The sequence below is a fragment of the Sinocyclocheilus rhinocerous genome, unplaced genomic scaffold (genome assembly GCF_001515625.1).
Source record: "Sinocyclocheilus rhinocerous isolate Xijiao unplaced genomic scaffold, SAMN03320098_v1.1 scaffold946, whole genome shotgun sequence".
Lineage (NCBI taxonomy): Eukaryota > Metazoa > Chordata > Actinopteri > Cypriniformes > Cyprinidae > Sinocyclocheilus > Sinocyclocheilus rhinocerous.
Window position 1 is genome coordinate 2,279,886 of NW_015633151.1, and position 14,705 is coordinate 2,294,590.

Consider the following 14,705-nt stretch of genomic DNA (forward strand, 5'->3'; position numbering starts at 1 on the left):
AAGTCAATGTAAAGTCAAACACAAGAGTCATGCGAATTGCCGATTTTTTTCAAACCAGCTGTCCCGACCTTCCGATACCAAATGACGTTCGAAGCGTCAAACGTCATCAGTCACGTGGTATTGTCATTTCGATACAAGCATCGGCAGTGTGTGATACAATAGTGCTTTGAAAACTGCGTCGGAGCATCGGAGCCTTGGTATCAATCGTCCCATCACTACTGCCGAGTATTGTTTAGCGTATATCACTCTTCTAGCAATAGCTACATTACGGAGCCATTCCAAGTTTCCGTTTCTTGTTCCAGTCAAAGTCTAGTCATTTCGTGTTGCCTTGTTGTCTGTTTCCTGATCTTCTGCCTGTGTATCTTGGATTAACCCTTTGCCTGCTGTTTCGGACTGTGTTTGCACCTTGCCTGGACTATTGCTTGTGTTATTGGATAACCCCTCGTGTCAAGCCCTCTGGATATTGTTCGCCTATTGTAGACCCACGCTTGCCCTAGGAATACTCTTTGTCTTGCCTGAAATATACCTGTTTGCCACTGTTTGACCCATGCCTGTTATGACCACGTCTCTGTTTAATATAAGCCTGCAAATGGATCCGCACGTCTCTCGTCTCGTCGCTTCCGTTACAACTGTAGACTGTAATACTGTTTTATATAATTAATAAATATGTTCGTAATTCAGACACTAAGAAAGATAAGAATCTTTGTAATTTTAACTCTTTTTTTGTGCTAAATAAATTGTGTATAATTATTCCTGTGTATTGTCATTTACTTTATCATGTTTGACCGTATACACATGCTATCTTTTATCATGTGCTAATCATGATACAGCAGTGAAGGGCCTGGACTGGGCCACCGCTGGCCAAATGGGTGCCCTAAGCAGAATAGTATTGTTGTGCCCCCTCCATCAAAAAAAAAAAAAAAAAAACTACTATAAGGGGCCAAAATAGAACATTAATCAAATATAAAAGTAAATAAATCAATTGTATTATTTATAAATTACAACTGTAGCTCTAGAGTCTAGACAGTTACCTATGGCTATGATTTTAGTTGTCTGATTGATTTTATGGTCTCAAGAATTCAGAAATCAAACAAAGTAAAATAAAGCAGTTTTACTACAATAAAACCATGGTCAATTTTGGTAAGGGTTGTGATGTCCACATGTTTTTGTTGAAGAAATTAAAGAGGCTGTAGCATTTCTATCGCAAAAAGGTGGCCAAAATAAAAAATTAAGTGGATATTTGAATTAAATGTCTGGTCAATATTAAACAAGGATTTGATCAAGTGTAACAACAGCAATTATCAGGCATTTGTATTAACGTAAATTGTTGTATTGTGTATTTTAACAGTGTTATAATGAAACCATATTTAAACCATATACCATATTGCCTCGTAGTTTTTATATAACACATTTTAAGTCATGGAAATTAGAATATTAAGTCAGATGAGTTGTTGGTGGTGGTGAAATTATTACCGACATTAAAACACGTCAACAGAAAAAACGTTTGACAGGATTATGAACGTAGTTACCTGAAAGTGAAGCACGGGCTTCATCTCGGGCTTTTTTCTTTTTCTTTTCTCTGCTCCGGACTGCGCTGATGTCTTTTCCTTGATATAGTCTAGTTGTCCATTAATTATGATGATCATTTGTATTCAGCCGCAAACATGAGGTGAGAGCGAGCGCGGGCGCGGACGCAGATGCGGGAATGGCGCATCACGTGTGCTTATAACTACTGCCTAGCCTACTGCGTTCATCATAAAAAGCATTTTTTGTAATTATATATATATATAATATATATATGTTCATGTTTAGATTTTTATTTATGTATATGTATATGTTAATATTAATATAGAACGCACTTTTTTTTTTTTTGAGCAACTGGTATGGTGCCCCCTGGGAGTTGGTGCCCTACGCAAACTGCACTCTGCGTATAGGGAGCGGCGATACTGGGCCTGGATATACAGTAACTGGACCTCTGCTGTAGCACAAATATAGAGTTATTTGTGATATCTGATAGTAGCTGATTTTACATGGTTTCCAGCTGAACCAGACTGGTGATTTATGGTCTTTAGCTGATTGCTGATGTAAGCGTTTGAAGGATCAGCTGGACTGCCAACTGGTGACTGAGATCTTCTTCTTCTTCTTTTTTTTCAATTAACCAGAACAAAATATACAACAGTAGCCTAATTCAGTAATCAACAACTGTATATTCGTGGAAAATATTGCAAGTATTGTTTGCTTTTTATTAACAATGTTCTCCAAACTGGTGCAGTAGTCCTTAAGTCTCCTGAAGAAAATGGACGAAATTTGGCTTGGACCCTGACCTTCTTCTAATATATGTGAAATTTTCCCAAAATAATGAAAATGATGTACAAGAAAAGTAAAGTTATTATTATTACTTTCATTGGAATAATACATACATATCAAAATTATTTAACTTGAATGTAATATTTGTTTTCCTTCTAATTACATTTTCCATATCCACCCAAAAAAAAACCTTGTGTAGACACAATTACAAAATAGATGGATAATATAGACTCCGTTTCCATTGAGCAAACAAATCACAGGAATATTAATCCCAATATCCACTACTATTCAAACATTTGGTATCTGTAACCGTAATCATCAAAGAATCCTGAAAAAAACTGTTTTCAACATTGATAACTGTAATAAATGTTTCTTGAGCAGCAAATCGGTAAATTAGAATGATTTCTGAAGGATCTTGTGAGACTGAAGTAATGGCTGATGATAATAAGTTTATTTTAAAATACATTACAATAGAAAAGTGTTATTTTAAATTGTAATAATATTTTCACAGTATTACTGTGTTTTTACTGTATTTTTGATCAAATAAATTTGGCCTAATTATACCAAAATAAAAGCCACAAGAACTATTTCAGTAAATGAATAAAAATAATATATAGGGAGTTTACTGTGTTGACCATCACAGTAACTAAGACACAGTAACTTAGTGAGGACAACAGTATGGCTGAGCTGCCCCTGCTTATATTATATGCACATGTGATCATCCAACCATCTGTTGATTCCCTGCATATCAGACAGAAGGTCAGATCTGACTTTGGTAATATGATCTACCATTTGTTTTATTCTAAATGAACAAGTACTGTTGGTAGAAATCAGTCAGACTGTAATTTAAATGTGTTTGAGGGCAGTGATATGACTTATAGAGGGAAGTTCATCTGTGCAGGGAGTCATATGGCTCTCTTTATTTAGCACACTAGGACAAACGTGTGTTAGTCAAGTAAGGGCAGAGGAAGATCTCCCAAACACACTCCTGCCCCTGCACACGTGGTAGACATGTGTTGTCATTTGTCTCCGCAGCTGCTGGGACAACACCTCATATCTAAACCCCCGTGCCAGTGAGTATTTGGGACATTAAGCAGACACAAGCAGCATTTTGTCAGCCGACGTATTTCAAACAAGTAGTTGTGATGGATTCTCGGCTGTCGAAACAGATCCAGTGTTCGGTGTGTGTGGGGGACTTCACAGATCCAGTGAGCCTGCTGTGTGACCACACGTTCTGCTGACAGTGTATTAGCAATCATTCCCAAAGCTGCCGCCTGAAACTGTGTCCAGAATGCAGGCGACCCTATACCATGTGGGACCTCCGGTCCAACCGAGTGCTGCGGAATATGGTGACTGCCGTGAGGGAACACTTGAGCGAGCAGCAGGCCCTCAGGGACGGGAATGTAGCGGCTTGTGGAGCAGGTGCGAGAGTGTTTGAGGAACCAGAGAAGCTGGTGTGTTCAGATCATCAGGAGAGACTCAAGCTGTTTTGTGAGACCGATCAGAAACTGGTGTGTCTGATCTGTAGGGACGGTGAGAGACATCAGGGACACACGTTCAAACCTGTGGAGGAGGCAGCGGAGCCCAGAAAGGTCAGTGAGGACTGACAAACTGTAGATACCTTTATAAGCCTTATGTTTTGAGTTTGACGCTGCTCAAATTTCAGGTCATATCCAGGTCAGCCATACGAAAGCAGAAGTTCATTTGGTTTCTATTTTGGATGTATCTAATTCCTCATACTGACTGAGGTTCTGTTTGTGGTCTCAGAGACGCCAGGGTCATTTTACTGTCATTTCTGTTCAACAATGAAGCATACTTCAAGCTTCTTCGTGTCTTTTGACAATCTGCTGGAATATGCAGCTTTTGCAGATTTTAGCTTAATTCCAATTTGCGGTCTGGATAAGTCGACAATAGTTAAGAAAGTCAGAGCCACTGTACAGATTTGAGATGAATGATTTCACAGAAAATCACATAGTGTATGATGGGCACCGACATGATTGATATTTTTAGCTGATTTTAAACACATTTTGTTTTCATTTTCATTTGTTTTCATGATTCTGCGTGTTTCTGTGTGAGTTTATGTTCAGACTTGAAAGTCTGAAGTTCCTCAGTCAATTAGTGTATGATGCCAAGTTTTTCATCTTAAACCATTTACAAAGTTGCCAAGTATGATGCCTAGGGGTTTTAAAATCTGTACAAATAAGTGCTCAGTTGAAGTCAACTGTTCAGTTATGAAGTGTATTCCAGGCTTAATTAGAAGAACTGGTCATAAACTAAACTGAACTTGGTAAAATTTTTCAAACATACTTAATACGTTACATTACTTATGTTTCAGAGATTTTAAATATGAAGCTTTAATAATGCAATAGATCTTCATATAAGATCCTGCCTGTTGTCTATTTTAACTGTATTTTTATGTAAATAAATTTGACTTAAGTCAATTATTATTATTATTATTATTATTATATTATTGTATTGTTGGATATCAGTCACATTTTTGAAACGTACATTACTGTGGTAAAATACAGAGGGATAACGCTTTGGTTATATTGTACTGGGTTTTAAATTGTCAGAATCTAAAACCCTAGAAGTAGTTGAAAGAATGTAAATGGAAAGTAAGAGGTTAATTTCAAAAGTATTCAAAAGTTTCATTATTTTTACATGTACAACATTGGGACACTAGGATTTCAAGCATAAGTCAGTCAAAATAAACCCTGAGGAACAAATATAAATGTAGCAGCTTCTGGAGCAGGCGAGAGAGAGTGTTTGAGGAATTTAAAGGAATCGTTCACCCAAAAAAGAAAATTTTCTGAAAATGTACTCATCCTCAATTTGTTCCAAACCTGTATGAGTTTCTTTCCTCTGCTGAACATAAAAGAAGATGTTTTGAAGAATGTTAGCAGTGGTGGACGAAGTACACAAATCAAGTACTTGAGTAAAAGTACAGATACGTATAATAAAATATTACTCCAGTAAAAGTAAAAGTACTCCTTTTTCAATTTTACTCGAGTGAAAGTACAAAAGTACTCGATTTTTTGTGTACTTAAGTAAAAAAGTACTGATAGATAGATTTATTTTGCAGTTTTATATAGGCTACTTAATTTAATTTTATATTAGCACTAGTAATGTTCACTGTGAAGCTTACACTGAGAAGTACCTGAGAGAAAACAGATTTGACCATCTGATTTTCTCCAGTAAGAAAAAAGTGTTTTAAAGCTTGTTGTTTTGCAGAACATCACAGTATTTTCTAATTTCTTCTTTTCTAATTCTAATTTACTTATTTTCAGTATGGTTATGAATAAACACTCATATCTGTCTACTCGGCTAGTTATTCCAAACAATATAAAAATTTATACTGTTGATAAACAATACAAAAACAGACGTCACATAGGGCTAAATGCATAATGTTCTTTTTAGCAGCAACATATGACCCCTGTAATGTTTCAGTTTTTTTTTTTACCTAAAATAGAGAGACAGATGTTGTGTCTGCATTCAATCATTTCAGTGGGCTTAAATAGATCACCCTTTACAGCAGATTTAATTCGTCAATGAATCGTTTGGTGCGATTTGCGAACCGATTTAAAAGGTTCATGGAAAAGAATCAGTTTGTTCATGAATCAGACACCGCTTCTGCGTCTCGGAGCACGTAATATATTATAAGAAGTAACTATATGTTTTATGAAAAGTAGTGAAGTAAAACGTACGATCTTATGCTTTGGGATGTAGTGAAGTAAAAGTAAAAGTTACTCAAAATAAAACGACTCCAGTACAGATACTTGAAAAATTTACTTATAGGCTACAGTAACGAAGTAAAGCTACTCCGTTACTATCCACCACTGAATGTTAGTAACCAAACAGTTGTGACTTTCATATGAAAAAATACAATAGGGGCCAAAAACTTGGTTACCAACACTCTTCAAAATGTCTTTTTGTGTTTAGCAGAAGAAGTCATTGGAACAACCTGAGGGTGGGTAAATGATGACAGAAGTTTTGGGTGAACAATCCCTTTAATCACTATGTATGTTGATATATTATTGCCCAACATATTGTAGATGAATAATTAGACACATCAAAATGCATAATTGTACATTTAAAGGGGTCATATGATGTTGCTAAAAAGAACATTATTTTGTGTATTTGGTGTAATGAAATGTGTTTATGTGGTTTATGGTTCAAAAAACACATTATTTTCCACATACTATACATTATTGTTTCTCCTCTATGCCCCGCCTTTCTGAAACGCGTCAATTTTTACAAAGCTCATTGTTCTGAAAAGCAAGGTGTGCTGTGATTGGACAGCTATCCAGTGCGTTGTGATTGGCCGAATACCTCAAGCGTGAACGAGGCGTTTTAGGAGGGCGTGGACCAGTCTTAACTTTTATAAAGAATATCTCTTTGGGTTTGAGACTTTAGTCTTTGCAACTTTAGGGATCTTATCTATTCATGAACAGCTTGTAACACTCCAAAGAGAAAGGAAAACTTGAAATCGCATCATATGACCCCTTTAATACTTAAAGTTAGAAGTGCTCTTTCCTGTTCCTCTGCAGGATGCTGCAGATCACTAGGAGCATGACTGAGCACCGCTGCCTTAAGGTAATGTCTGAAATATTCATGTCAAACGCCCACAAGTCTGTCCTCTGTGTTGTAGAATTTATTGTTAGAGCCTCTGAGCTTCCTGTCGAAGGAGAATGAAGAGCTGCAGGCTCTTATAAAGAAACAGACGAATGAGATCTCTAAAACGGAGGTGAAAAATACACTTCACACAAAAGAATAAAACAGATCACACAATCCATCTAAAGACTCCATAAAGCAGCGCCACAGGGTTCATTACTACTGTATCTGTGATGTATTTTGTTTCTCAGGAAAGGTCTCGGCAGCTCTCTGCTCAGATCTCTGCTCAGTTTGAGGAGATGCACCAGTTTCTGAGGAAAAAGGAGGAGGAAGTGAAGAAAACGCTGGCGAAAGAGGAGAAGGATATGATAGAAAAGATGAAAAGAAACAGAGCAGAAATAGAAGAAAAGCTGAATGATGGAAGAGAGCAGGAAGGGATTCTACGCTCAGTCTTTGAGACTGATCAGCCAGACGGCTTTCTGCAGGTTCAAACAAACAATTGCATTCAGCACAGATTGTCCAATTAACTGTGTCCATCATATAGACATAATTGCAGTAGGCTACAGTGAGGTTAAATCCCCCAAAAGGAAAATGAGTTTTTTTTTCTGATACCAAAATATTTTTTTTTTGTAAATTTGTAAAAACTATTATTAAAAAATCAAATTGATGAAGAAACATAATTTAATTATGCTTATTTCAAAGAAATGGTAAATGTCACTAATGTTGTTGTTTTTTTATTAAAAATCATGTAAATATAAATGCAGCTGGTCAACATGGGAAACTTTTTACCCCAAATATACCGGTAGTCCTTTCACTAGAATAAGAATCTATTGATTTAATTACCATAAACAACACATACAATCATAAACAAGACATTTGTTTCAAAATGAAATGCACGCATATTAGTTACATATATCTACAAAATTTAAATAATATGATGTATAAAACAGTATTATTATTATTTTTTTAAATCATATAAATATTATTGTTTAAAATTACTATATATTTAGTTCCCAGCATATGGAACATTTGGAAAATTAAAAAATCTATCATGTGTAATTCAGTCTTAGTCATTGCATGCAATAACCTCAACACAGTAAGAAACAAAAATGTGAAAAAAGTACCTTTAGAGGTACAACAACTTGCCACTGCAAGTGCCCTTAAAGGAACACTCCACTATTTTTGAAAATAGTCTCATTTTCCAACTCCCCTAGAGTTAAATATTTGAGTTTTACCGTTTTCGAATCCATTCAGCCGATCTCCGGGTCTGGCGTAGCACTTTTAGCTGTAGCTTAGAAAATCTTAGGTCATTTTTGAGCGAGATGCTAACGGTCTAATCAGATTCAATGATCTATGCTAAGCGGGATGTGTAACAGTATATTGGTTTACAGAAGCTTAAAGGAACACTCCACTATTTTTGAAAATAGTCTCATTTTCCAACTCCCCTAGAGTTAAATATTTGAGTTTTACCGTTTTCGAATCCATTCAGCCGATCTCCGGGTCTGGCGTAGCACTTGTAGCTGTGGCTTAGCATAGATCATTGAATCTGATTAGACCGTTAGCATCTCGCTCAAAAATGACCTAAGATTTTCTAAGCTACAGCTAAAAGTGCTACGCCAGACCCGGAGATCGGCTGAATGGATTCGAAAATGGTAAGACTCAACTGTTTAACCATTAGGGGAGTTGGAAAATGAGCCTATTTTCAAAAATAGTGGAGTGTTCCTATAAAGGGACACCTTTGTACCTTAATTTGTACTCTTGAAGGTGTTTATGAATATCTTAGAAGAATAATATATTTACTACTAGTATGAACATTTAAGAATTTTAAGAATGTGATTTTTGGGAGTAGGCAGAAAAATCAATTTACATAATTGTTGCATATATGTAACACTGGGTTATTCATAGCTGCGGTTCTCAAAATAATAACCATTTTCTTTGTCTGGTTCTACTTCTCCTGTAGTGGTGGAGTGAGAAAGGGCTGGACTTTGTCGAAGAGATGAAAGAGAAAGAAAGCTGCTGTGAAAATAATGACATTGTTTCTCAAACAACCAAGTAGGACAATATACTGTTATGCTTCAGATAAACATAACCGGCACTGTACAGTAAATATCCCATCAGTTACATTCATCTCCTGCATTGTAGGTTCAAATCAGCAGTGAAAAGTGTGAATTTGACACCTAATTCTTTGTTCCTTGGCCTTCATGAGACTCACTTGCAGTTTATTGTGTGGAAGGAGATGCTGAGCTTTATCAAACCAGGTGAGGATATCAGATATCCATATGTGGACCATGTATTAAAACGAATGTAAAGGTATATATGTCTATTATGAAAATTTACATTTTGCAAATTTACAATATCAATATTTATACACTTAAAAGTTTGTAATAATTGTGTTTTTATGTTTTTGAAAGAAGTATCATATGGTCACCAAGGATGCATTGTTTGATTGTAAATACAGTAAAAACAGCCATATTGTGAAAAAGTATTACAATTTAAAATAACTGTTTTCTATTTGAATAAATTTTAAATGTAATTTATTCCTGTGATGGTAAAGCTGAATTTTCATCAGCCATTACTTCAGTGTCACATGATCCCTCAGAAATCATTCTAATATGCTGATTTAATGCTCAGCTATTAATAATGCTTTTTGCTGTTTAATATTTTTGTGGGAAATGTCCTGCATGTTTTCTAGATTCTTTGATGAATAGAAAGTTGAACAGCATTTATTTGAAACAGAAATTTTTGTAACATTAGAAATGTCTTGACTGTCACTTTTGATCAATTTAATGCATCTTTGCTGAATAAAAGTATTAATTTCCTTACAAAAATATTTTTAATTTATTACATTTTCCACATTTTGTATTATGATAATAATAAAATATGAGATAATAATGAGCAGCAAATCAGCATATTAGAATGATTTCTGAAGGATCATGTGACACTGAAGACTGGAGTAATGGCTGATGAAAATGTAGCTTTACCATCACAGGAATAAAAAACTAGAAATTAGGATTAAATGAGTAACACATTTTTATAATAAACAGTTATTTTAAATTTAGTTTAGTTTAGTTTATTTCATTTATTTGTACAGGGACAATGCACAACAAAAGTGTTGTGCCAGAGTTAGCTATAAAGCTAATTTGCATCTGCAGTCCCTGGGCAGGATGTTGTTACAAAATTACAATATTCAGTCACAAACAATACAATACGTACAACACATACAATATCACATCATACTCCATTAAATTATAAAGTCAAGTCAATGATCACATATTTGATTTTCCTTAAGCCATACTTTAAGCGTAGTTTTAAAAATACTAAATATTGTACACTCTCTAATATAAACAGGTATTAAATTCCATCTTTCTGCTGCTCTAACTGAAAAAGCTGATTGTCCAAAAACAGTTTTCTTAAATTTAGTTGAACAGTCACCTCTAACTGATGACCTAGTCTGCCTGATATTGTCCTTACAGAAAGTCACACATGTTTTAAGAGGTGATGGTGCAAGATCATGAAATAGTTTGTACATCAAGCACACATCAGCAAATAATAAAAAATTATCAAACGTCAATAATTTATAATTTTTAATAATATTGCAGTGATGATAACTCCTTGGCTTTTTAGCTAAGATTTTCACAGCTTGTACAGCTTGTTTATATAATGGTTTTAACGTAGTTATACTTGTATGAGACCAACTTGTAGCACAGTAAGATAAGTAAGATAAATTCATTGAATGCATAAAGAGTTTAGCAGCAGCCACAGGTAATTGGTGCCTAATATTCCTAAAGATCATCAAGCTTGCTCTAGTACTTTTAGAGACCTTTTTAATATGTTTTTTAAAATTTAAGTTAGAATCCATAATCATACCCAAATATTTAAAATGCTCAACAATATTTATTACCTCTCCTTTAACTAAAATATCTGGACAACGCTCATCAACTTTCTTGATCGAAAAAAACATTCCCACAGTTTTACTCACATTAAGAGTAAGGCAAGAATGACATAGCCAATCTGAGACTTTGTTCAATGCAGCAGTAAGTTTGATAGCAGCTTGTTCTTGTGTTTTAGCATAAGTATAAACAACTGTATCATCTGCATACATCTGAACCTGGACCTCTGGACAAACTGTAGGCAGATCATTAATGTATAAGCTGAACAAAATTGGTCCAAGAATCGACCCCTGTGGGACTCCAATATTACAGTCAAGAAATGGTGAGCATGCATCATTAATTCGTGTACATTGTTTTCTTAAATTTAAGTATGACTCCATCCATGTTAATGTATTAGTAGAAAAATTAAACCTTGATAATTTAGATAAAAGAACATTATGATTAACGGTATCAAAAGCCTTTTTAAAATCAAGGAAGACAGCACCAACAACACCTCCCCTATCAAGACTGGATTTAATTTGTTCAACAAAATAACAGTTTGCTGTCTCCGTAGAGTGATGCACCCTAAATCCAAACTGCATACGATGTAATGGAAAATGACCAAGATTTAAATGCTCTACTAACTGATTGCAAACGACCTTTTCAATTACTTTAGAAACAACTGGTAGAATACTGATAGGTCTATAGTTAATTACATTAGCAGGATCACCAGTCTTAAATAAAAGTGCTATTACTGTTGACTTCCAGGCACTTGGAAAATGACAATTCCATCTTTCTGCTGCTCTAACTGAAAAAGCTGATTGTCCAAAAACAGTTTTCTTAAATTTAGTTGAACAATCACCTCTAACTGATGACCTAGTCTGCCTGGTATTATCCTTACAGAAAGTCACACATTGTTTAAGAGGTGGTGGTGCAAGATCATGAAATAGTTTGTACATCAAGCACACATCAGCAAATAATAAAAAATTATCAAACGTCAATAATTTATAATTTTTAATAATATTGCAGTGATGATAACTCCTTGGCTTTTTAGCTAAGATTTTCACAGCTTGTTTATAAATAGTATATAATGGTTTTAACGTAGTTATACTTGTATGAGACCAACTTGTAGCACAGTAAGATAAATGAGGGAGGATCATTGTATGCATAATGAGTTTAGCAGCAGCCACAGGTAATTGGTGCCTAATATTCCTGAAGATCATCAAGCTTGCTCTAGTACTTTTAGAGACCTTTTTAATATGTTTTTTTTAAATATAGGTTAGAATCCATAATCATACCCAAATATTTAACATGCTCAACAATATTTATTACCTCTCCATTAACTAAAATATCTGGACAACGCTCATCAACTTCCTTGATCGAAAAAACATTCCCACAGTTTTACTCACATTAAGAGTAAGGCAGGAATGACATAGCCAATCTGAGACTTTCTTCAATGCAGCAGTAAGTTTGATAGCAGCTTGTTCTTGTGTCTTATAGCATAAGTATAAACAACTGTATTATCTGCATACATCTGAACCTAGACCTCTGGACAAACTGTAGGCAGATCATTAATATATAAGCTGAACAAAGTTGGTCCAAGAATCGACCCCTGTGGGTCTCCAATATTACAGTCAAGAAATGGTGAGCATGCATCATTAATTCGTGTGCAATGTTTTCTTAAATTTAAGTATGACTCCGTCCATGTTAATGTATTAGTAGAAAAATTAAACCTTGATAATTTGGATAAAAGAACATTATGATTAACGGTATCAAAAGCCTTTTTAAAATCAAGTAAGTCAGCACCAACAACACCTCGTCTATCAAGACTGGATTTAATTTGTTCAACGAAACAAATTAAATTGTAATAATATTACACAATATGACTGCTTTTTTACTATATTTTTAATCAAATAAATGCAACCTTGGAGAGACTTTTAAGAACATTTAAGAAATCAAAATTATTTCCAACTTTTGACTAGTAGTGTATGATAAACTACATTGCATTTATCTTTCACGCTTTGTCTTTCTTAGTCCCTGATCGTAATGTCATACATGACTGTCATGACCCATACCTGAGGGTCTCCTCTGATGGACGCAGCGTCATCCGAACATCCAAAAAGGGGATTTTCTTGCGCCACAAAGACTACAGGCCTCTGGCCAGGACCCACAAGACCTTCCAGTCTGGACAGCACTACTGGGAGTTGGACGTAGGAGTAAAGATAGACTGGAGCGTGGGCTTCGATGGTGGGTCTATAAGCAACTTAAACAAGGACATTGAGCTTCACCTTAAGCATAACCAAGGCTACTGCATCAAAAAGTATGAGACGGTGACAGAGATAGATCTAACGGTGAAACCACGCAGGATAGGGCTGTACCTGGACTGTGACCGGTGTCAGGTGTGCTTCTATAACACCGATGACATGACTCTACTGCGCACCTCCACATACCCTTCATCCATCCCTTACTCCCTCAGCCTCTCTCCAGGAGCTTATCTGGGAGGGAAGAATGCTGATCCGCTCACAGTGACCTGGAACTGATCCGTCTGGGACACTTTAGTAAGATGGCTATAAGAAATGGTCCATTTATGGTTTTTGAGGTGATGTAATAGTGCTTGAGTGAGTAGTTATTGGCTGCTGTATTTACTTGCTCAGTTTGTTAGTGGGTGGTTTGCTTCATTTTTTCTTAGAATATTTGTGACGGGCACTAAACGCACTAAATTCTGAGAACATAAAAAAAAATTTTTCGTCCTTTTAAAGCCATTTCTGCTACATTAGAAAAAAAAAAAATTATTTGGTGAACTCTAATTACTATAACATACCTTCAAAAATTACTAAGTCATAGTTATAGACTATAAGATATAAAGTCAAAATTATGACACAGAATTTTGTCAAAATTATGAAATACTAACCCATAATTATGAGTAAAAACTAATAATTTTATGTAATAATTATGACTTTTTATCTCAATTTTAACTTTTTATAATTTCACTTATGACTTTTTATACCATAATTATGACTGTTTATGCCAAAACTGTTATGTCATAATGACCGTTTGTCATAATGACTGTTTATTTCATAATTGTGACTGTTTTGTCATAATTATGTTATGTCAACTGTTTTGTCATAATTATGTTATGTCATAATGACTATTTATGTCGTAATTATGACTGTTTTGTCATAATTATGTTATGACATAATCCCAATGACTGTCATAACTATGATTTAAAATTTTGTCAATTGTTATAATGTTAATAATTATGACATAGTATGATTGTTTTGTTGTTTTTTCTAATAATGACCTTTTAAGGCTATGTGACTTTTTTTCTCATGTGGTGTAAACTGGCCTTCATAGGTAATAGTCTAAATGCAGAAACCATAATTATAAAGTCACCTTTATTCTTTCAACATTAAAGTAAAAAGAACAATTACAGAAAATATTAGTTCATATACATACGTTATGGATTATTGGTTTGATATTTGAAATAATTTTACAAGCATGTTCATGATATATCTACCTGTATTTACAGTATATTCAAAAGAGAAATGTTTCTTTATGTGCCATAAGAGGGCAGTGTTATAAATGTAGTGAGAACACAGGGACTGGCTCTAGAAATCATGGTGTGGGATCAAAATATATTAATAATGGAAATGAGATCTGTCTCTATGAATCACAAACTCGCATAAAATGGGTTTGATATTATATCCCAAAGTGTGTATAAGAAGTGAATGCACTTAAGGCGTGCAAATATGTAGTTTAGGAATATTGCAATGTGGTCTTGAGGTTTGATCTTAACTAATTTGAACTTTTTTTGTATTATAAGTTGCTTGTTCTGAAGTTGACGTCACATTAAACACATCACAACAGCAGTATCTGTGCAGTTCTCTCATATTTGTCCTTTCAAGAGCTTTATTTGTT

General features: G+C 34.7%; 1 pseudogene; it reads left to right on the forward strand.

Moving 5' to 3' along the window:
* Positions 1–3,344: 3,344 nt before the first annotated feature.
* On the forward strand, positions 3,345–13,485 carry LOC107743239 (zinc-binding protein A33-like; annotated as a pseudogene).
* The last annotated feature ends 1,220 nt before the right edge of the window (positions 13,486–14,705 follow it).